Genomic DNA, 23,648 nt, shown 5'->3' with positions numbered 1-23,648 from the left:
ATGCTATGTGCCAGCTTTTCCAGAGGTTTAAAGTTTAAACCAGATTTTCTTCCAGAGTCAAATAGTATTGAACAGGACATTTTACTGATGTTGTGTGAGCTCAATGAGCTTTTAAAAACTTTTTTCTCAAAAAATCCCCAATTTTAAAGGGAAAATTGGAGTCCTGGAGTGGAGGCAACATCATCTGACACACTTTACTGCAGCAGCTGCTTGTGTTGTCCAGAGCTGTTGTTTCTCTCTTTTGCTTTGCCACCCTATTTTTACATCATCACCACTCTCCTTCAGCTGGACAGACCGTGGGAAAGCTCTACCCAGCATTTGGTGACACCAGGCACCAGCACCTGCCTGGCACCCAGGGACCAGGACACGTTCTCCTGCCCAGTTCTCTTAAGTAGCTGTGAAGACAAGAACATGTTCTTTCTCCTTATTCCTCAAATAAAGAGAATATTTCCTCAGTCCAAAGGTCCTCTCTCCAAAGCTGAGCTCCAGGAAGGCCTGAAGAGGAGGGCTGAGACACATCTGTTCCTCCTGTGCTTTTCCCTCTGTAGCTGCAGTCTCTCCCTGGCCTGTGCCCCAGCTCTCCAGAGGTTTCTTTCCCATAAAGACATCCAGTCTCTTCTTGAAATGTAAACTTCCAGCAGCCTTTCCCTTCTGAAGGGCTCTGAGACAGAGGGGAGACACTCAGCTACACACAGATCCCTGTCACCTGGCAGGAGACTGCTGAGATTTGGGACAGTGAGGGCAGTGGTGATGCAGGACAGGTTGCAGAGACCTCAGGGCTGTGAATCAGTAAAGGGGATGAAGCCATTGGCAGGAGAAGGGGCTTCAATGATTTTCTTGTGAAAGTCTGCTAGGAAGCAGCTTACCTTTCAAAGAAAATGGAAATTTGTGTAGATAAAATGAGGCTTATTTAGTGTCATTTACTAGTCCTGAGAAGGCTCTGGGAGGTTTAGTAGCTGCTACCATGAGCCTGGTGCCTTTAACCCCACTGTGCAGGAGGGAAAGTAGTACCAAACCAGCTCACCCAGAGCTGGCTGCACCAGCATGTCAAAAATCTGCATTTAGCTGCTTGTGCGCCTCATGTGAGATCCATCCCAGCCCTGTGTGGCTCTTGAAAACCAGGGCATTGAATTGATATTTTCCCACTCAGGCCCACAGGGAGCGACTGAGGGCAGGCACAGAGTTCAGAATCCCAATCCAGTTTTCCTGCCCACTTTTGAGGACATTTTCTTGCTTCAGGTGTGGTACCAGTGATTCAAACATTGTTTGATTACAGCTCTGATTCCTTTGCCTTGCCACTGGCAGTTCTGTTGTGCACAGCTCTCTGTCCCTCCCAGAGATGATAAAAGCAGTGGATGTCTCACTGGAGCTCTCATTCCCTCTTATCTCTTTCCCCAGCCCTGGTCATGTGTCGTTTTTACCGTGGCCAAGTGTTGGGTGGAAACCCGGAGTGGGCAACTGTTCCAAAGCCTTCCTGCCCCAAGGGGCTCTGGCAAAGCACAACTGGGTTTGGAAGAAGGATTGTACCATGGGATTAACATTTGCACATATAACATGTTTGTGAATTCAGTCTCTTCTTAGTCATGATTTTGGCTGGTCTGATAGGATTTTTCTTGGGTGGATACCAGAGCTGCTATTGAAGGATAGTACTTGTTCTTTGGTTTAACTCTTGGGAGCAGCCAGAGGATTTCTCTATTATAACATTGCCTTTTCTGAAAATATTTCAGGATGAACATTTTCCATTATCCGTCTATGAAAATTTCAGCACCAAAACAAACAAGCAAAACCCCAAACAATCAAACAACCCCCCAGATAATCTGGCTACATCTTTCATTTTGTAGTTGTCTGGGCTAAATCCTCCTCTAGTAAAAATTGACATTGTTCCTTTTAGGTAGAAAACCAGCTGGAATGGGGGTACATCAGAAACTCAAGGCTCCAGTAACCTGCTTGCTGTGTTCCCAGTGGAAGGGCAGCTTTTACCTGGATCAGAGCTTGCTCAACCAACATTGTTCCAAGTTGCTGGATGTTGTACCTCTTGGTGGAAAGCAGAAAATAGGGATGAAAAATAATTTTTTCACTGAATCTGAATTATAAGCCCTCAAAAATTTTTTTTCTGGCACGTTTATCAGTTTATTTTCCTTTAGTTTCTTTGCTCCATCAGCATCTGAGAATGCTGGACATGGAGAATGAGAGTGGAATTGGTAGTTGGTTTATCACATTGTTCTAAATTGGCTTGGAGTGCTGTGAAACACTTGCATATAATCCTCAGACAGAGGATTGGACTGGAAAGACAAGAAAATTTCCCAAATATTTTTGTATATCTACCACATCTTTGCCAATCTCTGTGCCCCCAGTGTGTTGTGCCATAGAAGCACTCCAGCAATTTCTGCCCGCCCTCAATATTTAGTGCTTCATGACCCCTTATTAATTAGGATATTAATTTCCATATGTAACTCTGGAACAATGCCATGCTGGGAAGCAGCTTTTTACACGTCATTATTCTGGGTTTGCTCACCGTACCCCCCCCCGATGCTGTTTATTACAGTACATGTCAGGTAGAAATGGGGAATCAAAATTTGGATGGGAGAACAGGGATTTGAGGAGGGTTTATGTAGTGTCTGGCTGCTCCTTAAAATGCTATAGATCCATCTTTGTGATTTCTGGTTCCTGTATAGCAAATGATTTCCAGGCAGGTTTTCATTTTTGCTGCTGTGGTGACGTTTTCCAAGGGTGTGTGCAAGGGCACCCTCTGCTCACAGTGTTCACTAGGGGGGCACTCTGGGATGTGTTATTTGGTATCTATTGCATAGGGCTGGTTCCTTAAACAATCCTGGATTTATTTCTTCTACCTGAGCAGAGAAACAAGTGACTTCAGTACCAGAATAACAAGAATGAAAATATAACCACCAGTGCATAATAACCAAATCCATAAGGAGATGGAGAGGGATTTTCACATGGGCAGGTAGTGCCAGGACACAGGGAATGGCTTCCCACTGCCAGAGGGCAGGGCTGGATGGGATATTGGGAAGGAATTGTTCCCTGGGAGGGTGGGCAGGCTCTGGCACAGGGTGCCCAGAGAAGCTGTGGCTGCCCCTGGATCCCTGGCAGTGCCCAAGGCCAGGCTGGACAGGGCTTGGAGCAACCTGGGACAGTGGGAGATGTCCCTGCCCATGGCAGGAGTGGAATGGGATGGGTTAAAGGTTCCTTCCAACCCAAAGCATTCTGGGAGTCCGTGATTTGATGTCCCTGGGTGGCTGCACTCACCAATATCTGACACCTTTCCCCAAAAATGTCCACAAAGGACAGATGATGGTGTGAAAATCCCAGCTCTTTTCTGTCTGCACAGTGCTGGCTGCTGACTTGAGGCGCCAGTTCAAAGCAAACCCCGTTTCTCCACTGCAGGTTTACATGCAGAGGTGAACTGCCATCCACATCCCTGGGGATGGTGTTCATGGGGAATGCTGCACAATTTCAGCACCAAAACCTGTCCGTTATTTCCTATGTCAACACAAATACCACTTCAATACATCGAGTAAGCAGTGGCATCCTTGCAATCAATGGGGTCCCACGTGAATTGGGGATGATCATCTACAATCAGCCTTGGTGGGCAATACAAAACTTGTCGAGTTTTAAACTTAGTTTGGCATGTTGGAAAGAGAATTAGGTGCTTCTTTGACTTCTAAGTGATCTGAAGAGGAATGTGCTTGATACAGGTGGTAAGAATTATTCTTGGAGTTCTCAGATATTCCACATCTATTTTCATTCCTCACTAGCATATCCCTGGCGAGAGGGGTGGGGACACCAATTAAGAGGAAAGCCATTTTCCACAGTAGCGTGGGACCTGAAATGAGCCATCTGCAGACTAAGCAGAACAACCTCGAGAGATTTTGCCAAACAAATTTTTCAGATTTCTTCAGGATTCTAGTCATGGCCTGTGATCGGACACATTTGCCAAGAATTCAGCAGAAAGAAAAATTACCCCAGGCCTGAAGGTCTGAACAGGGAGGTGGTTTGTGGGTTTCATGGGGTTGCATCAGAAGTCTGATCTTCCCGGCAAAAGAGATTCTCTCTGCAAAGAATGAATCCCCTAAAACCACAAGTGCCATGAAGTCAAGCAGCATGTGGCTTGGATAGCACCAGGCCAATTTGTCAACTCTGGTTCATTCAAAGAGAAGGAAATAATGAGTGGAAAAACATTGAGATAAAAAAGAAAAACCTTAGGATTCTTGCTACAGATTAATTCTTCCAAAGCAGAATATAACCTCACTTTTCCTCAATGTAACTCCCCTGGATTTGTACTTAAACAGTACTTGTAGGTGATCTGAATAATACTTATTTTTAATGTAGGGGTATTTTTTGACTGGAACAGGGAGTATTATTATAGGTAACCCGGTATTTTGTGGGAATTTCAATTTTGTTTCAGAATCCAGTCTAAATATTGTGATGAATTTCTAGCAGATAGTCTCAACAGAAAAATATTCTTTACGAGGTGAAACTGTTGCTGTGGATCCAGGAGTGGATGTTGGGCTGCTGGTGTTGGGATGCCACGGACAAGGCTGAGGATTTTGAAGCATCCACCCCAATCCTGCCATGCCATTTGAATTGGTCACAATATATAAAAATTATTCTTTGAAGCAAAAATATTTTCTTTACCTACTAGTATTAAACACGCCCAATACCCTCCCTTTCCCAACAGCAGTATTAAAATCATTTGGAGAAGTATTTACCAGTTTTACTTAATTAATTTTTGGCTTTGCTCTTCAGGAGATTAAAGACAGGACTTTAAAACTATTCCAGTCTACAACAAGAAGGTACTTTCTGCAGTACTTGTGGGTGAATTGTGGCTTCTTGAAGTCATGGAGATAACAAGAATATTTAGGTATTACCATAAGGATTTTGTGAAAGATGAACTCCACAGGAAAAGCAGATTTTCTCAGTGGCTTTGCTAAGTTGGAAACAGGAAAACATCTTTTTATTCTAAAAATAAACTGAGTAATGCAAGTCACATTATTCTGCATGAGCAGCAATGATGATTTCAGTCTGGAAGTTCTCTTTGCAGTCTCTGAAACTGAAATCTTGAAAGTCCCTCTTGCTAAACAGTCAGACTTTCCATAACTAACCCGGCCATTGTACAGGTGAGCATCACACTGCAGGTTCTGCTCCCCGTGCTTTAACTCAGTGAATTCCTCTTTCTTGTCCTTGAATCCTCGCTGGTGTTGCCAGTTTGATTTCAGGCTGTTGGAGCCTTGGGCTAAACAAGTCCCAGCTCAGCAGTGAGGCTCTGGCTGTGTGTCCTCACAGCAGCAGGGACACAGCTTCAGTCAGAGCCACTGCTCTAAACCCCTGTCAGAGACACTGCTCTCAGCTCTAGGGTTGGCAAGGACAAACCAAAACAGAAACTCTTTCTCTAACAAGCCAAAGATATCAGAGAAATAGTCCTTGGTTTTAATTTTCCCTGGAAAGAACAGAACTAAGGTGTCAGCTTATGAGCAAATGTAGATCTGCAAACCACTCTCCTTCACTGCTTTAAAATAGCAACAGCATGGAAAAAGGGATTGATGGCAAGAGAGTGGGGAGTATCGCTGGCTCACACTAATCTGCACCCCAAATCTTTTCTTCTTTAATAAAATAACTGAGAAAGCAAATCTGGAATCCATTAAGCAATGGTGACTCTCATGGCAGGACTGGCTTGTTCCCTCTGGGTTACTCCAAACCTCTGAGGCCCCCACATCCTGAATTTGGTGCAAACTCCCACACAGGTTGGCACTTGGGCTCACTGAAGAGCAAACCTGGACAATGAGAGCTAAAAAGTTCCATTCTCCAGCAATGGGCTGTGACAGATCTGTGCCCTCCACATATCAGCCATGGGGGGGACAATATGGCTGGGTTTGGGAAACCAAGCACAGAACTCCTGCCAGCTTGAAAATTAATGCTTAAACCCCTGTGAAAATCCAGTAAAGAAGGAGAAGAGGTTGTAGCCAAATTTCTCTATACGTTATGTTTGTTATTTAGTTCCTACTTAAATAATAACTCACCCAGTTTTTGAGCAGCCCAAGGAGCATGGGACAAGTCAGTGGAGGGCAACCAGGGGCTGTCAGACATCAGTTCAGTAGCATACTGGAGACCAAGAGAAGCCAAATGTGGAAAGTACAGTGGTTTATACACAAATACAGGCATAGGCCAAAGGTACAGGAGAAAAGTGCTTTAAAAGCCACATTATCTCTGGGTTGCCCTATTAAATGTTTATTTTCACTGTAGTTATAGGCAGCAGGATGACATCACAGAACAGGAGTTTCCTCAGTGTCCAGGGTAGGTCTCTGTTGTGCTTTTCCTCCTGGTTATTGACTGAAATGGATGTTTGCTGCTTTTCCTTTTATCCTTTCAGATGCAATAAAGCTTCCAAACCAAAAAGTTCCTCTCCTCTGTGCAGGACCAGAACCTCTGGCTGAGGGCTTGGAAAGGGTTTACATGGGAATAGAGAATAACAAACAAACAAACATCCTGGCCTGGAGATCCCAGGCCATGTTGGGAACACCAGTAGAAAAACTGGATGGATCATTATCAACTGGACAATTTGGTCTGGGCAGCTGAGACAATAACAGATCAAACCCTATGGTGCAGCTGGTTGGCCCTGAGAGGAGTCACCCAACAGTCCCCGCCCCCCGTTTGGCTGGTGTTGAAAACAGGCATGTGGCAAGTTTCTTTGGGAAGAACTGATCCCTGTAAACTGGCCTAATATAACTTTGTTACTGAAATCTGAAGTCACCTGCTCCTGCAATTTTTTAGGGAATGTGTGCCCTCCCTTTCTCTGTGCCATGATAATGGAGGCTGAACTTCTGCCTTGAAACCTTCTCTTTCCATATTTTCACTCCCTTTTTTAACTCCCAGTCCTTCCTTCTCACACCTATTTCCAGCACCAGGCTCTATCCCACCAGAGCCAGAGGCATCTGATTTACTAAAAATCCAGTTATAAGCAAACATGGAACAGACAGGATCTGTCCTTTTTTCCACAGGGCGTAAGCCACGTCTAGTAAGAAGTGAAACTTGAAGCTAGAGTTTGTTCAAAAGATAAAAGGGATGGGCCCAGCCCAGTTAAACTTGAGATGGCTCGAGAAGTGTCTGCCCACATCCCTGTAAATCATGTGGTTTGATAAGCCAGCACAGTGCAAATTTCCTTCCTTTGGGCACCTGCGAGCGCTTTGTTTGGAGGCCAGCAACTCCAAAAGCTGCTCTCAGATATCTGTGTTCCATCCCTTTCCTTTTTCTCAGTGAGAAATTTGGATTGGCTCGCTCTTTAATTTAAACCATTTGCCCATTGCAGCTGCTTTTACAGGCACAAGTGTCTGGTTTCACAAGACTCTCCCAGTCCCGGGTACCTGGTGGAAGTGCAGGAGCAGCACTGGGTGCATCCCTGACTGCAGCACAGCTGGGGCTCCAGCAGTTCCCTCACTCACAGAATGTCAGCTGTCCTGTCCATGCTGCTACCACTCACACTGTTCTGACTGAGCTTTTGATCATGGTTTCTCTTCATGAACTGAGTAGAGAAACTTGAGACAACAAAGATCTCAAGGAAAACCAAATTATAAGCTACAAATGAGGTTGTGGATGTTCAAGAGTCACAAATGTTACAGTTCAGCTGGCCCACATAGAGAGCTCACGTGGGTGGTGGCGGAATAGTGACAGGTTTCTTTTCTTTGCTTTTTTCCAGGTGTTTGTGAGCCACTGATTTAGGACAAGACTTTCACTGTAATTTTTCCTGAAGCACCTTTGGCTCCTTTTCTGTTCTGTCCTCCTGATTCCCACAGTCATGAAATCATCTTCAGAAGTGTGGAGAGTTTTGTCTCGTAGTAAAACTCAGGACTTCCCAGGTGTCACGTATACCTTCACAGTGAACACCTTATAACCCAAACAGACAAGAAAATTCTCTTTATTCCATTTACACAATGTTCAGGCACCATTAGAGTGCAGCTTGTTGAAAGGTTTTAGAAACAAAACCCAGGTGTGGAGCCTTCCACACCAGCTCTTCACTTACACCCCTTCTCCCAGAGCATGTTTTGTTTGCATCTCTTTCCAGTTCTTGGTGCAGAAAGATAAAAGGAGTGGGATTCACCTCTCCTCACTTCAGAAATCTGGAAGTTAAGAAACCAGTCTGCATTAATTGTTTGGGTTCCCTGCAGAGCTGAAGCTCCTGGGGGTGATTCCCCTCTGCCGGGGTTAAATCACCTCTGCGGGCACTCACTGCCAACAGCACTGAGGGACCAGTGATGCGTGGGAGCCTGTCCCCTACATGGTGAGGGAGTGATGTCACCATCAGGGACAGGAAAAGCTTGTGGGAATTGCCCATTCCCACAGGAGCTGCTGGCCTGGGATTGGATGACGCTCTGCAGAAGGGTTCCAAAGAGCTGTCCTCAATGCCCAGGGACCATCCCAAACTTTGCACTCGTGGCCATTTCGTTAGGAATAACGTTCTGTCTGGTATTTTGCCCTTACCTCTGTTCCCTCTCAGCTGGGGCTTTATAAACAATTACCTGAAAATGCCATCAAGAGAATAAATAATCCCTCCTGCAATTAATTTACACACATACAGGTGACTGCTTTCAAGCAGTAATCGTTCTCTTGGGAAAAGCTTTCTTTTTCTTGGGTCTTAACATCTTGTTGGGAATAAAGTAATTTAGACAGGGACAAAAAATGTTTAACAAAACTTAGTTGCCAAGTGGTGTATATTTAAATAGTTCACAAACATACAGTCAGATACTTCCTCCTCTTATGATTAATCACCCTGTGAGGGGAGATTGTAAGGACTAAAAAAACCCACCAACTGGTCTCACCACAAAGGTATAATTTCCCTGAAACCAGGATTTTACTGTTTGTGTATTGACGCCAAGAGATTATTTAATTGCAATATTTAATGACAAGAAGATTCTAATCCAAATGATCCAGCCCTATTTTTCCCACTCTGAAAAATAAAGCAGAAAAAGGAAATAGAAGAGAAAACCGCAAAAGGAACAGGAAAGGAAAACATGTTTTTGGCATATTTTAAAGAATTCTGCTAGGCAGCTTTATTGAGCTTTATCAAAGTCACACAGTCAGATGTAGACTTAGGAGAAATGCAAAAACTAAGGATCTGAAAGTCTATTCACTAGAAATTATTTACATGATCACCTGCTGGATGGTGAAGTTTGTGTCATGAGTACTTTCTAAAATATTGGTCACAGGAGGAAAAAAAGTGTACACTGGTGAAAACTACTTATCATCCTTTCATCTGGCTGATCCAGTAACGAGTAAAGAAAGAAGACAATCCAGTGCCAGATAAGCAGTGCAGATCCTGTATCTGATCTCAATATCCAGAAAAGTGTTCTGGAGGTGCTTCTGTTACTCCTTAAGAGTTTCAGTTCACAGGCAGCAAGCATTTTATTTCATAATGATGCACCTCCTCTCAGTTAACTCAGTGTATCAGTCACCAGATGCAATAAGTTAAATTCCAAAATATCTTCTGTCTCCTTTTTCTCCAGAACATTTTGCTTTACTTTCATTGCCCACTCTAAGCTCAGTAGTAAAATTAAACAATAGGATATTTGATCCTCTTGACATTCACCAATAATTTAGGTTTTTTCCATGTGTTGTTTTCCCATTAGAATATGAAAATATTATTTTTTTTTTAATTTTGTATCTGTATATTTGTTTATTGGCTGGCAGTGTCTCTTCCCAACTATTCCTGTGTGGAGCTGAGGAGACAACAGCTGTGGGGGAGAGTTGCAGACAGGAGATGAAGCAAATTACATTATCCAACTACCAGTGCCAGTAAATTTGGATACAACCAAGACCCTCCTCTTCAGGGAGCTGGGGATAATTATACAGTCAATAGAAGCTGCAGAAGCTTCACATCTTTCAAATTGTTGCCTGAAGGTGGGACAAAAGAGTTTTTCTTCAAAAGTGCCTTAAATGGTGGGTCTTAATCTGAGCTGATGTCTCTTGGTTCTTGCAGCCTTCCCTGCTCCTGTATCAACCCTAATGAGAAGCTGAGATGTTTGCTGTGAAATTTCATCACTGAAAGGATCTTGAAAATGTTGAAATGCTGTGATCCTTGGGAAAAATCTTTGCACATCTTTGTAATTCTGTTTTCTTGACATTTCTATGCTTTTTGTCAGAAGGAAGGTACCAGGAATGTGCAGTCTGTGTCCATGGGCTTCCATAAAAGTCTCTGAAGAAATGCTAGAGGATGTCAAGGCAGATAGACTGTTAGGCACTGTTAAGTCTGATTTTCTTCAATATCAGCTGAAGCTCTGTTTATTTCTTTTTTCTAAGCAAACGGTCAATAGAAAGTAAGAAGACATTCCTATTAATACAACTGTAGTGTTTCCTTGTTGCCAAGGTTTTGTGTGTATAGATGATGATAAAACAAGTACTTACACTGAAAAGGGCAGTTCAGCACTAGACAGGAGGAGGCACCATGGCAAAGTTTTCCTGGTGTAGGTAAGTAGTCCTTATTTTTAAGCAAGTTTTATTTGGCTGGTGTGCAGAGCACCGTCTTCATAAATGTTTAATCCCAGAGCTGTCAAACCTTCCTTGACCTCGTGGTTTACAGCAAATGGGGAGAAGAAAAGGGGCAAGATGTTCCTTTGTAGAAAATCAAGCTTGGAGAACATGGCTGGAGCTGGAAATCTTTCATTGTCATTTTAGAAACTTTGACAGAAATTTATTAAGGTGGAACTTTTCTGGAACATTCCTGAATCTCTACAGCCAAAGATTTGAGAAGATAATACATGAGTGTAAATCCAGGATCTTCCAGGGGACTCCTGAGATGGCCCCTGTAATGCAGCGTGGAAGAACAGGACAACCAAAGTGGTGTTAGAGACACAGCAAGGCCATGCTCACACCACAGGCCAGCAACTCCTGTCACCTTAAAATAGGTTTTAAGGTAAATCACTTCATTGCAACTTGTTTCTTAACGTTTTCTCTTCCTTTGCAGAGGATTGTAATGGAATGGGTTGTGAGGCAGATCTGGCTTGGTCTGTACTTCAGGTGATGGGGGGCTTTGCTTTCTAAAGGTTTGTTTGGAATGGTGAGTGAGAGGTGAATACCTGCCAGTGGATGTTAAGCAAGAAAGGGTTAGGGCCACATTTTTGCATATCCCAAATTCTTTGAGGATAGAGTTAAAATTGCTGACAACTTTTGGAAATCTGGTTGCAAGTAGCCTCTTCCCATTTCCTTCATCCCTCTTTATATATCTCCATATGTCACCTGCCCACTGTGGTTGTTCCTGAAGCAGGAGAGATGGGAGATACAGAAGAGGGCACAACTGGCTTCCAAGGGGAGCAGAGTCCATTCCAAACTTAGTGATAATGAAACAGATGATTCCTAGGGAGATCAGGCTCTCTTTGAATGCCTAAACAGGACCCCACTGTGTATTTTAACATGGGAGAATTGGAACCCCAACTATTTTTTTTTTTTTTTTTTTTTTTTCCCAAAAAGGAAAACAACAAAAAAAGAATTTTTGACAAACCGGTGGCAGATTTTATGTTTTCTACTCTGGAATAAACTGAGGCAACTGTTTTTTAGCCTGCCATATTTCCAGTTATTAAACTGTGTGTGGTCTGTACCAGTGCTCACCACCAGAGACCCCTTAATTGTGGGTTTCATTTGGGGCACCTGCAGTGCGGGGGAGCCTTTGAGGGGCAGGTGGGACCCTCCCAGGGCTGTGGGACCCTCCCAGGGCTGTGAGCCACATCCCCGGGCTGGTTCACAGGCGCAAGGATGCACCGGGCATGCTTGGAAGTTCAAGCTCAGTGAACTGAGACCTTGGAGAACAATTGCCCCGGCTGGCTGGCAGCAGCGTCCTGGGAAGGCCTCTGAGGCTGCCCTTCCTCAGAAACGCCCCAGCCTCTCCCGAGCCGCCCTCCCTTCAGACGTTCACAAGTTTTCCTGACAAAAGAGCAATTACAACCTGACAGCAACAACTCACAAAGAAGATGGGGATGACCCTGAGGAGCAGTTTCTACGCCTCAACACATGGCCAGTCACCGACAAAGCCGGCCTGCTCCCATTTGATCCCAGAAGAGCCTCCCAGACTGGCACGCTTGACCAAGAACTGGCTGGGTGACTCATTCGTCTGGCGGCTCTGTGATTCATGAGCCTCCAGGAGGAAGGGAGGAGGGAGGCAAAAGCTTTTCAAATCTCAAGTTAAATGCAAGAGAAACACATTCCCCACAAAGCAGATGCTCAGCTGTGTCCAATTGGTGCCGGAATGCCCACACAAAGCCAGGGCAGCAGTCCTGGTGTGATGCACGGCGAGGCTCCGGGGCCAGCCCTGCTGCGGCCTGCACCTTCCCAGCTCCGTGGTTTGGAAGGCCTCGAGTGTAAAACCAGCAAGAGTTCCTTACGTCTTATCCTTGTGTGCTCTGTGCGTCCTGGCCCTGGGGTTTCCCCAGGAACGTCCCACTTGTGAGTGCTTTGGCATTGATACTGAGGGCTTTGACCTGATATTCAGGTCGAAAAACCTCCAATGACTTTGTCCAGTTGAAAATAAACTTCTGGTCTGCACTAATAATTTTGGCTCCCTCTCATATCTGTGAAGCGTGTCCCCAGGCAGGAGTGCCATCCTCAGAGGTGTTCACAGGAGGCAGAACAATCTCCATGATCACAGAAGAGCCTCACCAGCTGACCTGACTGACCATCCCTCTCTTCGGTGACAAGGGACAGAGGAGGAGAGTCCAGCTCTGGCATGAAGGAGGGCCTTCCCTCAGTGTTGTCTGAACCCTGCCAGGAGCTGTGGGTGGTGCAGAGTGTTCACTGGAATGCTGGAGCTCCCAGCCACCATTCCCCTCCCAGGCAGCATTTTATTTATTGTTATTTGTTGCTTCAGACATATGGGTCAAAATGCTAAATTATTTAGCAGCTGTTGTCAAATGGATTTTAAAACAATTAACAAGTGCTAAAAATGGGCAGCTTGCTCTCTCTCTTGGATTTTGCCAAAGAAAGTGCCTGTTTTCTGTTTGCCAGCAGTTTGTGCCTCCTGCTGCTGTGGCCACATCTGGCCTTGGAGCACGTTTGTCTCTCAGCGAGTGCCAGCTGCCTGAACTAGGGCCCAGCTGGCCTGGGTGGGGGCCTGGAACACCCTAAAGTTTTTTTTGTTTGGTTTTGTTTTGTTTTGTTTTGTTTTTTTTTTGTGCTTTTCTAGTGTTGTTATTGTGGTCCTGGGCACCCTGCATCACCCACCTGCCGTGGCTGGATTCCACCACCCTACATCCACGCTGGGGACACAATGCAGGAGCTGCTAAAGCCCAGCACCAAAGGAGCTTCGGGGCTTCCCTCTCTGGGACCACCAAGACAGCTCTGAACAATCCAGGTTTGAGCTTTTCCTTTCTGTGTTGGGGTAGGTGGGAGGGCCCCACCTGGGATGGGGAGACCTGCAGAGGCTGCACTGAGGTGTCCAGTTCACATGAGGTGGCCACAGCCATCAGGGTTACCTGTGTTGACCTGGGAAGGGGACATTGTCCAGGAGATGGTGCCACTCAGACCCCTGTGAGAGACTACAAAATGAAAATCAACTCCTAGCACAAAGGCTCTGGATGAAGTTACTGAGCTGGGGTCAAAATAAATCCAAGGTGCTGTGAGGGTGTAGGTGTGTCAAGCCTTCCTTCTCAGGGGTTTTGCAGCTTGCCTCAATCAGAAATGCAGATCCTCTGTGGTGAGGCAGTGTGGGATGTGCAGTTCGGTGCCTCCCGAGGCTCTCAGCTCCACGAGATGAAAGTGATCAAGAGCATCCTCTGGCCACATTTCAGAGCTTCAGCACACAGGGCAGACTTTGGCCACCAAGCGTTTGTTTATCTCCATCTCCAAAGCACAGGATGTGCTTTGTCCGGAGTCAAAGGGAGGGTTTGCTCCTCTGTGGAGTTTGGAATCGCCCATAAAAGCAGGTATTTGCAGGTATTAGGCCCAGGTTTACAAAAGCACTTAGGCACAGGTTTAGAGCCCCCGCTGGCAGCCCAGCTCTCCAGCATCCCTTGGTGGGACGTGCAGCCCTCTGCCAGCTCTGGGGAATAGGGCAGGCGATGGAGCACATTCAGCTGAGTTTCTGTTTCTAAAAAATGTTGCACTAGGCAAAGGATTTGGACCTGAATGAAAGTGGTGGACCTAATTTTAGACAGTACCTATGAATGAAACTTGAAACAAGCTATTCAGGAAATACCTTCCTCTGCAGCAGTGCCAGGGAGAGTATGGGATTTAATGCTAAATTAGCCAGTGCTGATGAACAGGTTACTGTGAGAATACTTTTTCCTACTTTCAGCTAAATTATTTTTTAAAAAGAAATCTTCATTTCTACATAGATATCCATGTGCTTCTGCAAAAGCTGCAGATCTCAGATCTTTCCCCTCCGGGGAACAAGAGCCTTGTCTGCATCAGTGCCATATGTCACCTTTTGCTGCATGTTTGTCACCATGGCCCCACACTGCAGAGCTATTGGCTTCAGCCTCAGGCCTGGGGATGGCCCAAAGTGACTGGCAGGTAGGAGATTTGACAGAGCTGTAAACCTGTCCCAGATGACCAAGCATACTGGCTTTCAGTGCTCTGTCTGCTTGTGCTTTTTTGTTGTCCAGCATCTTTTTGGCTCTGTCTCATCCCTCAGTCAGGATCTATTTGAGATCTCAGTTGCTCTCCACAGCAAAGCTACAAAACCCCCTGAGAGCCCACAGGGAGAGAGAGATCAGGTGCATTACTTGTATTTCTGGGTGGTAAATGCCCACCTGTCCCATACTTGCGCTGGATTTATTGCTCTGAGCCTTTCAGGAGTATGGAAAGCTGCACTGCCAGAATAAACCAGGTGCACTTCAAAAGATGATGGGATTCTTAGAAAGATTTTTCCCTCAATTTGCAGAGACTTGATGGTGACCCAAAGTGACTTGATGGTGACTGAATGGAAGAGGGAACCTGCCCAGGTGAGTAAGCAAAGTTTATCCGTGAATCTGTGTTCAGCTGTGTGAAAGGACACTGGGCACTTTCGGAGGTTGGGAAATACACAGATATTGGCACAAAATCTTGGTTCAATTGAAGGCACAAGAGGTTATTGATTAAAGTCAGTGGAGTGAGGATTTCACTTGGGTTCTCTGCCCTTGTCCTGCCCAGGCCAGACACATATTGCAAAAGCCACTTCCTGTCCAAACACCTGATCCTGAGTGTGGTTCAGCAGCTCCTGGGAAGAGCTGAGCTTGCTTTACTCTCATGTTAAAAAGGCAGTGGAAAGTCTTCAGCCCTTCACAGCTCTTAACAGAGGTATCACACTTCTGGTCCCAGCTGCTCCACTGAAAACCTTTCAAGTGCTGAGATGCAAACTGGGGTTTCCAGCAGACATTTGGAGAAACATGTACCAGAAATGTTTGGACTCCAGGGGAATGACATGGATCTCTCAGGTTCCTTTTAGAACCTCATCTTGGCAGTAAAACCAAAGGGTGCATCTTGAGATTTGCTTATAATTTTTGGATATTTAAAAAATCTGCAACTGCCAGGAGCTGTTCCTTCTCCAGCCCTTCCACAGTAGAATTCTGGGAAGTAACACCTTTTAACAACAAACAAATCTGTCTTAATAACTCAAAAATCTTGTACTAGAAGTCCAACTTTCCACTGGCAATGGTTCTGGTTAATATTGGAAATTCTAAATATCTGATTAAACATTTTTGGAAGTTCTGGGAATACACTGAGATGCTTAATGGGCTAGTTCTTCATAAAGATTTTCAGCAAAATATCTTCCATTGGGTCTAAAAGGAATCCCTCCAAGTAATCCATCTCCCTAAATTCTTAATGTGGTTCCTTACATTTCCTAAACTGGCTCCTTAAATGACTTATGTTCTCCTTTGCAGAATGCATAGACACAAATAAACCGCATATATGAGGAAGGAATGTTCCTTTATGCCACAAAACAAATTAAATATATTGATCCAAAATCACCCCTGGAGGAACTCCTGTGAATCCAGATGAAACACATGAGTTGAGTTTATTAAAGCAGCATTTCTGATAGGGGCTGGGAACAGCAGGAGAATGAGGTTTTGCAAGAGTAAAATGATTGTTTATTAGTGATGAGTGAATCACAAAATATCTGGCATGTGTGTTGATCTTAGAGAAAGAACTGAAAAAGTCTGAAACCTGATCAGGTCTCTCTGAATCCATATGTCAGCAAAACTGCCTGGAAGTGAGTCTGAGTCAGGGTTCTAATTCAGACATTCTGAAATGTCCAGATTTACATGGTTGGATATTGCCATATCTCAGCAAGTGCTGAGAAATTAGGGATGGTGAATTCAACTGGTACATAAACAAGAACAAACTCATTCTTGAATTTGATATGATTGTGATCTTTTGGAGATAGTTACACAGATCCTCAGCCATGCCAGAGCTGCAGAAGGCAATATAAAAGCGGGGGAAACAAAATTAATTCCCAATTCAGGCTTCATAAATAAACAAGGCGTGTCCAAACTTTTGTTTTACGCTGTGTCAAACCACAAGAAGCTTTTCAAATGTCTCTGTATAGAAATCAGCTTTGGGGCTGGAGCAGCCTGGTTCTCTTTTGCTTTTGTGGACAATCCTGCACAGATCATGATAATGATGATGATGATGATGATGATGACGACCTTACTAAGAGAGCCTCACTCTTCCCTTCTGGACCAATTTACACATTTCTGGACCTGTGTTCTTAGAACTAAGCAAGGCTGGTAATCTGGAATAAGTGTTAAAACCTCAACAAAATAGTGGTCTCTTAAATCAAAGCCATTTTGAGCCACAGGTAGAATTCTGGGCTTCAGCATTTCCATTCAGGGCCTTTCTGGTGCTAAACGAAATCCTTAACAACCATGTCATAAAATAAATTCTTCATCCTCCCATAAAATGTTGAGCCTGTGGAAGAAAAGTGCATATCTAAAGAAATATGCTTCTTAAAGCAGCGGGAACAGGAGGGCAAAGAGTTATTCACAGTCTAGAGAGCTGGATGAGCACCCTGGTGGGTTTTTGAGTGGATCAAACTGAGAGAGAAATTCAGGTTTAACAGGGCTTATACAGCTGAGCAGAGGGAGTTTTATTCCCATGCATCTTTTTCCAGAAACAGGAATTATGTCTAAGAATTTGCATTGAAGGAAATAAATCCATTCTTTACTTCTCTGTATTTTATGATCTATCTTCAGCATGCAAGGAAGTCGGGCTCCAGGTTTTCCCCTGCCAGGCTGTGCAGCAGGAGTGGGGATCCCTCCCGCTGTGCCTTCACCAGAACACAGCCTTGGAGGTACCCAGGGGCAGAAAGGGGCTCCTGGAAGGAGCTGCATGAGTCTATGTGCAGGCTGCAGCATTGGTGTCCCTGTGACAGGAATTAGTCAGAGAGTTCCTGGCATGGGGCAGGGCACTGGGAGAGCGCCTGGCCATGGAGGGTCTCCTGCTGGCCCGAGGCTCCTGCAGTTGAGCACAAACCAATCCCTCTGGTCACGGAGCAATTCCCAGCTGCAGAGCAGGAGCCTCAGAGTGGGCTGAAATGAGCTCCATAAACATCCGTTATTATTCTTCGTTAGAGCAGCTCTGCAGAGATCCCGTCAGGATGGACAGAGCTCCTTTACCAGAGAGTACAGATTGATCAGAGTGGAATGGGAGTCAGGAGAACACAGTGTCTAAGGCAACAAGGCAGTTCAGACAGCTCTGCAGCAGCCTAAACACATGACAGACTCAGGCAGCTCCCACTGCTGCCAACACAACTGCTCGCGGGGTCTGCCAAGAAGCCAGATGCTGCTGCTGGAAAAAATATCTTCCAGAGTTTGGCATCAAGATCCTGTGATTACCATCCAAATGGGAGGAGATGGAGTGATAGAATGTGAGTTTAGTATTTAGCACCCCAGAACTGTGCAGCAGCCTTTGAAGGCAGAGGAAAGAAGTTCAAGCAAAATATTTTTGCTAAAAATATGTTCGGAGAAATGAACTTTTTTTTTTTTTAAATAGCAGAAAACCAAACTATTATTAAAACAACGCAAAATATTTTATGTCCATATCAATTAAATGAGTAAAACCAATGAGGACTGTGGATTCTTTACTTGAGTAAATTTTGTTAAGGAATAGTTTCTTAAAGGTCAGAGCATGAGCTCTTTGTCTCTGGTGTTGTTCCTAGTGGAAAGTTCCACTGCAGAGCATCACAGCGACTCCCCTACCCAAGACAAATAGAGATGGGTCAGAGCATTCCCACACAAGTTTGGGAAGGGTTGAATTCAGATCCAAAGTCTGCAGCAAGTCCTTCTCAATGACAAACCGGGGCCAAATCCCTAAATCTAAACTGACCCAAGTTTGGGGAAAGTTGAGCACTGAAACCACCTGGTCCTGGCTCCAGACCTTGCAGTTTAAACCCATGTTTGGAGGGGAAGCAACAGAGGGATGGGACATTCTCTAAAGTGGTCTGAGGCTGCTCCTGAGCCTCCTCCTTCTCCTTTCTGAGTGGCTGAGCTTTCAGAATGTGTGACTAAAGGAAGACTTGGAGCCCCCTGTGCAGTGAGGGTCCCACCAGCCTGCCTGGCCTTGACGAGGGTCCCCAGTGGACACGGTGGTTATGAGAGCTCAGCATGTTGAAAAAGGCAGGCAAGGCAACATCTGCTCCCCTGGCTGGCTGCACTCACCTCTGCTCTCCAGTCTTGTGCTTCTATACGAGTGCTGGTCCCACTCCATGACTGGGAATCCTATTATTATTGTAATAGTAGTAATAATAATAATAACAACCCAAGTGGGAACTCAGAAACTTACATCTGGAAAGTTAAGACATGAAGACTGTTTTGTTTTACTTGTATTTTTGGTTGCTTATTTTATGACAGATCTGTATTTCAACAAATGTTATCTCCTTGCCTATTATAACAAATCAGAAAAAAGTAAACAAAGTTATTAATCATCATCTCCCATGCTCTGCTTTCTGGGCATGGCAGATTGGTTTGGAGGGGAGGTGGGCAGGGAAGCAGAGAGCATCTGTTCCCTCACTTGCGATGGGAGCTCCCCCAGGAATGCTGCCAGTGGTGCCTGTTCCTTCAGGGAGGTTTGTAAAAGGGAGGAGGATTCTGTCTCAAACCTGTGTTTGTCCTGGAGGGCTCAGGTTGTGTCATTCATGGACAGCACTGTGCCTCTCCTTGGCACAGCCAGAGTCCCAGCTGGTCTGGCTGGTGATGGCTGTCTCCCTGCAGGCCACAAAGATCCCATGTAACTGCTGACCTAATGGATTTTCCAGTAGCTTTTGACACGTCTCACCCTGGGAGCTGATAAATTCAGCTGTTAAGTCTACAGCAACCAAACAAGATAATCCCAAAACTCATCCTTTAAGGTCACTAATAATTTATGGAAACATGATGGGGTGAGTCACAGAACTGGAGGGCTGCAAGGGACATCTCTACAGGCTCTATAGGCTCAGGGGGAACCTTCTCACTCTCCACAGCTCCCTGACAGGAAGGGACAACCAGGTGGGGGTCAGGCCCTGCTCCGAGGGAACAAGAGACAGGACAAAAGGAAATGGCCTCGAGTTAAACCAGCACAGGTTTAGATTGGATATGAGGGAAAAATTCTTCCCCTAAAGGCTTATGCAGCCTTGGCACAGGCTGCCCAGGGCAATGATGGACTCACCATCCCTGGAGGGATTTAAAAGCTATTTAAAAGTATAAATATGGCACCTGGGATCATAGTGTAGGGGTGGGTTTGGCAGTGCTGGGTTAACAGTTGGACTTGATGATCTTGGAGGTCTTTTCCAACCCAAATAACTCTACTCACCCACGTGGGACTGATGTTTTAGTCCTTCCCAGATTCTGTTGGACACTGCTTTCCCATGAGAATTGGGAAGGGGAGGTGGGAGGTGTTTCCAGGTGAAATGACAGCAGGATGCTGACACACAGCCCTGGTGTCCCAGTCTATCCCAGAGGCCAGGACAGCTCTGCTTCCCCAGCTCTTGTCCAGGCTGGGAGCTTTGATGGCAATGAGCTCTGAGCGTCTGATCAGTGTCAGATGTGCAGATTTCTGCTGTCAAAAGCTGGAGGCTGTGGGTGGCATCTTCACTCCCAGCCTCACCTCCACTGCTGGCACATGCAGAAATTGGGGTCTGGAGGTGTTTGGTCTGGTGGTGCTGACAGTCTCAGGGAGATGGGGGGAGCTCGATGTGCCCTTTTACCCCACACAAAGAAATCTGATCTATCCCAATTAATAGACAGGATTCTTTCCCCCTGATGCACAGCAGTGCAAACTACAATTTATTATCTGTCTCTGCATTATCCCTTTTCTAGGTCTCCCCCCTCACCCCTCTGTGTGGTTCTGCGTCTGCCCTCCCAGGCTCAGGCTCAGGTTTCTGCTCTCACTCCTGCCTTCTGTAAATATTATTTCAGCATCATCAGCAGTTGCTCTGTTTCTCCTTCCCTCTCTATGGATATCAGAATCCATAATGATCTTCAGATTATCTTGAAGTCCCTGATGGTGATGTTGTTCAGCTGATCAGGTGAACAAAGGCTCCCAGAGCTCCCTACATTAGGAAGCCTCTCCTCAATCACTAATTTTCATCCCTGCTTGATGTAGAATGTTACAATGGATGATCTTGCATCCAGTTTGTGTGCCAGCCACTGGAAAAGTGACTTGGTTGGGAAGGCTCAACCTGTTAGGATGCTTTAAAAAAATGTCCAGGTTTTCTAATATCTTGAAAAGGTTTTCAGTTGAGCTTTGAGAGAGAAAAGATGAGGGAGTGAGCCTTTGCCATGATGAGCTGGCCACCTGTCTCTCTAAGGACTGCCCTCCATGGTGGCTTCTGGAGAATTTTGTGCTCTCTGTGCCTTTCCCAGCCATGCAGGACATCTGGATCCTGTATGTGACACCTTCTGTTGGTGCCAGCAGGTGCTGGTGAATCTCAGCTGTAAATGTCTGCAGTCCCTTGCAGTAAAATGTCTCTTGAAAAAACTATTGAAATTAAGATGCTGTAAGATTTGGGTAGTTTAAGTATTAGCAAATTCTGGCCACTTTGAAGACATCTCATAGGCCAACTCTTTCCTGGCTGGTGTTTTTAACATCAGTTTATAGATTCTGAGTGTCTTGGAGACCTGGATTTTGGGCTGTCCTCTTACACTCACATCCTCATGTGTGACCTAGCCCTAATCTGATGCTGAGTTACTGGGAGATTAATTTTGTTGTTCATCACCAACATCTCAGCCCCCTTGGTCTTTGCCAATTGCTTTTCCCCCAAGAGTAGAAGTACGTGAGCTTTTGTTCTCTGAGTAACACACTACGGTGTTGTAAACTGAATTTACACAATGGTGTAAATGATATTTATCTCACTGCAGCTCCTTTGTGTACTCAAACCTTCATAGACCCACCAGACTATCCTGGGGTCATATAGGAAAAGCTGAGTGTGATTCATGACATAGGATTTTGATCCTCAGGGTTGGCCAATTTTACCTCTTCCCATCATTTTACTTGGAGCACTGAGCTCCAAGCAGCAATAAGCCAAGACAGCATAAGTTCCAAAACACCTGTGATGCAGGATATCCTGGGTCAGGAATAACAGGTTTATATCAATATGCCAACTTCAGACAACACACAAGTCCAAGTTTGTCCTTTTGAACAGAAAGGTAATATACCACACCTGAAAAACTGTGTAAGAGCCAAAACAAGCCACAGTTACAGCTAAGCCAAGGCACTGCCAGAAATGCCTTTTTGGGGAGCACTGCTGAGCTGGTGGCTGGCTGCCTGTGTCATCTGCTAGGAAGGAAGGGACCTCAGTTTAGGGGGTCCCCTTGCAAGGACAACTGCATGCAACTTTCTGTCCTCCAAGGATGGCTCAGGCACAATGTCCTTGCCCAGACTGTGCTGGCCTTTGAAAATTTAGGTGGTTTTATTTCTAACTCTTAGGTAGTTCAGCTCTTACTAGAGCAACCCCCTCACTGCAATCATGCACCCCCTCACTGAAATCATGCTTTGTTACATATCATGTTACAGACAAGAGCTGATTTGAGAACTGCTGGTCACCTCCTTTTGTCGGTATGGCAGCATTTGGTTGCTTGCAGAAATATCTGAGGCTTACCTCTTTGGTGAGATCTGTTTCTCCTATTCCTGCCAGAAGAAAACACCTTTATTTTCCCTGTATCTGGAGCTGACTTAGCTTGGTTTCAGAAAATCAGAGGCATAATTTGCTTGGGCTGTGAAACATGAGCGTTAAAGTCCACACACTGAGCACTTAGGGCAGTTATGGTGTCCTGGTTTCCTGGGAAGCACAGCTCCACTCATTAGGTGCAAGTCACCCAGGCTGAAAAGCCACTAGTCATTCCCTCAGGTCATGGACTGCACTCCAGCAGCTCCAATTACCTCAGCAGAATAGGATCACCCATAACAGCCTAAGTAAATCAGGAAGTCACCAAATAAGGGAAGTAATTACAGCTTCTTTCAATCCTGAAAAAGCAACCTGTTCTTTTACGACCCATCAAAACCATGTGTTTGCCTTTAGTGGTTAAAATAAAGGGTGTGCAATTTGGGAATAATCCAGCTATGAAGTTTCCTTAGTAATTGGCAAATCCTGAAAGGTTTTCACTTCTGCAATTTAAAGGTGGTGAGCATGAAATTAATTTAATTTTCTTTTAGATTAGCCTTTAAGGGGCACTACAAAACCAAAGAATGACATTCTCAAAGGGTGAACCCCCATTTCACCCATTTGACATAACGATTATTTTATTAGCTACCTTTAAATTTCATTTATAATGTCATTTAGTATTGCAGTAAAACCAGAATATCACTCACTGTAGCTCTGTCAAACATTCAGAATTCAAAAAATATTTACCCTTTTCAGAGAAAGGTCTATAATATTACTCAACTCTAGCAGAGCTGCTATCACTTTACGTAACTCTTACACTCTTGTTTTTCAGTTCTGGTTTCAACACGCCTGTTCAGACTCAATTTTGATTCAGACTCAATTGATTGTAGGAGAAAAAACTCTTGTTTGCAATAAGTCTACCTGCATTTTTATACAGCACTTTTCAAATGCTTAGGGTACCGGTGTGGGAGATTGCTTTAATGGATGAATCTTTTGGAAATCTCAGTATGAACCAGTTCCTCTCCATGGAAATAAAAAGTCTGATGCCACATGGTCCTTGTGACTGAGCTTAGGCTGAGATATGACTAATCTGGCTGAAATCACGGGATGACTCAAAATCTGACAAACGCTGTGCATCCCTGCTCCAGGGCTAAGACATAGGATGTCTAATTCTGTGGAACGTTTTTCTAAATTATACTTCATTCACTTTCTTCTCTGGAAAAGGCTTTTAAAAAAGAGTAACAAATATATTAGAATATTACTCCCAACTTTTGGTTGGGAGAGTGTCTAAAGATCACATCCTCTATTTTAATTGAAAAATTAATTTATTAGATCATAGTCTTACATTATTCTGCATTTATTCAATATTCGTGTGCCAAATGTTCAATACTCTTTATATCATATCATTCACTTGACCAAGGTGTCTGTTTTCTCACTTCATGAACCATCTCCAAACCTCGGTCTGTTTCTCAAGTGTGTTTCTTGCTGCTGAAGCCAATGGCTGTACCCACAGTAGGCTGTGACCAGGCAGTGAAAGGCAGAGCAGGATCCCAAAATGAGGCTCTTGGTGTTTCTGAGAAGGAATTAAAACCTGGATGCC

The sequence above is a fragment of the Vidua macroura genome, chromosome 15, assembly GCF_024509145.1.
Source record: "Vidua macroura isolate BioBank_ID:100142 chromosome 15, ASM2450914v1, whole genome shotgun sequence".
NCBI lineage: Eukaryota > Metazoa > Chordata > Aves > Passeriformes > Viduidae > Vidua > Vidua macroura.
This window is presented reverse-complemented; position numbering follows the sequence as displayed.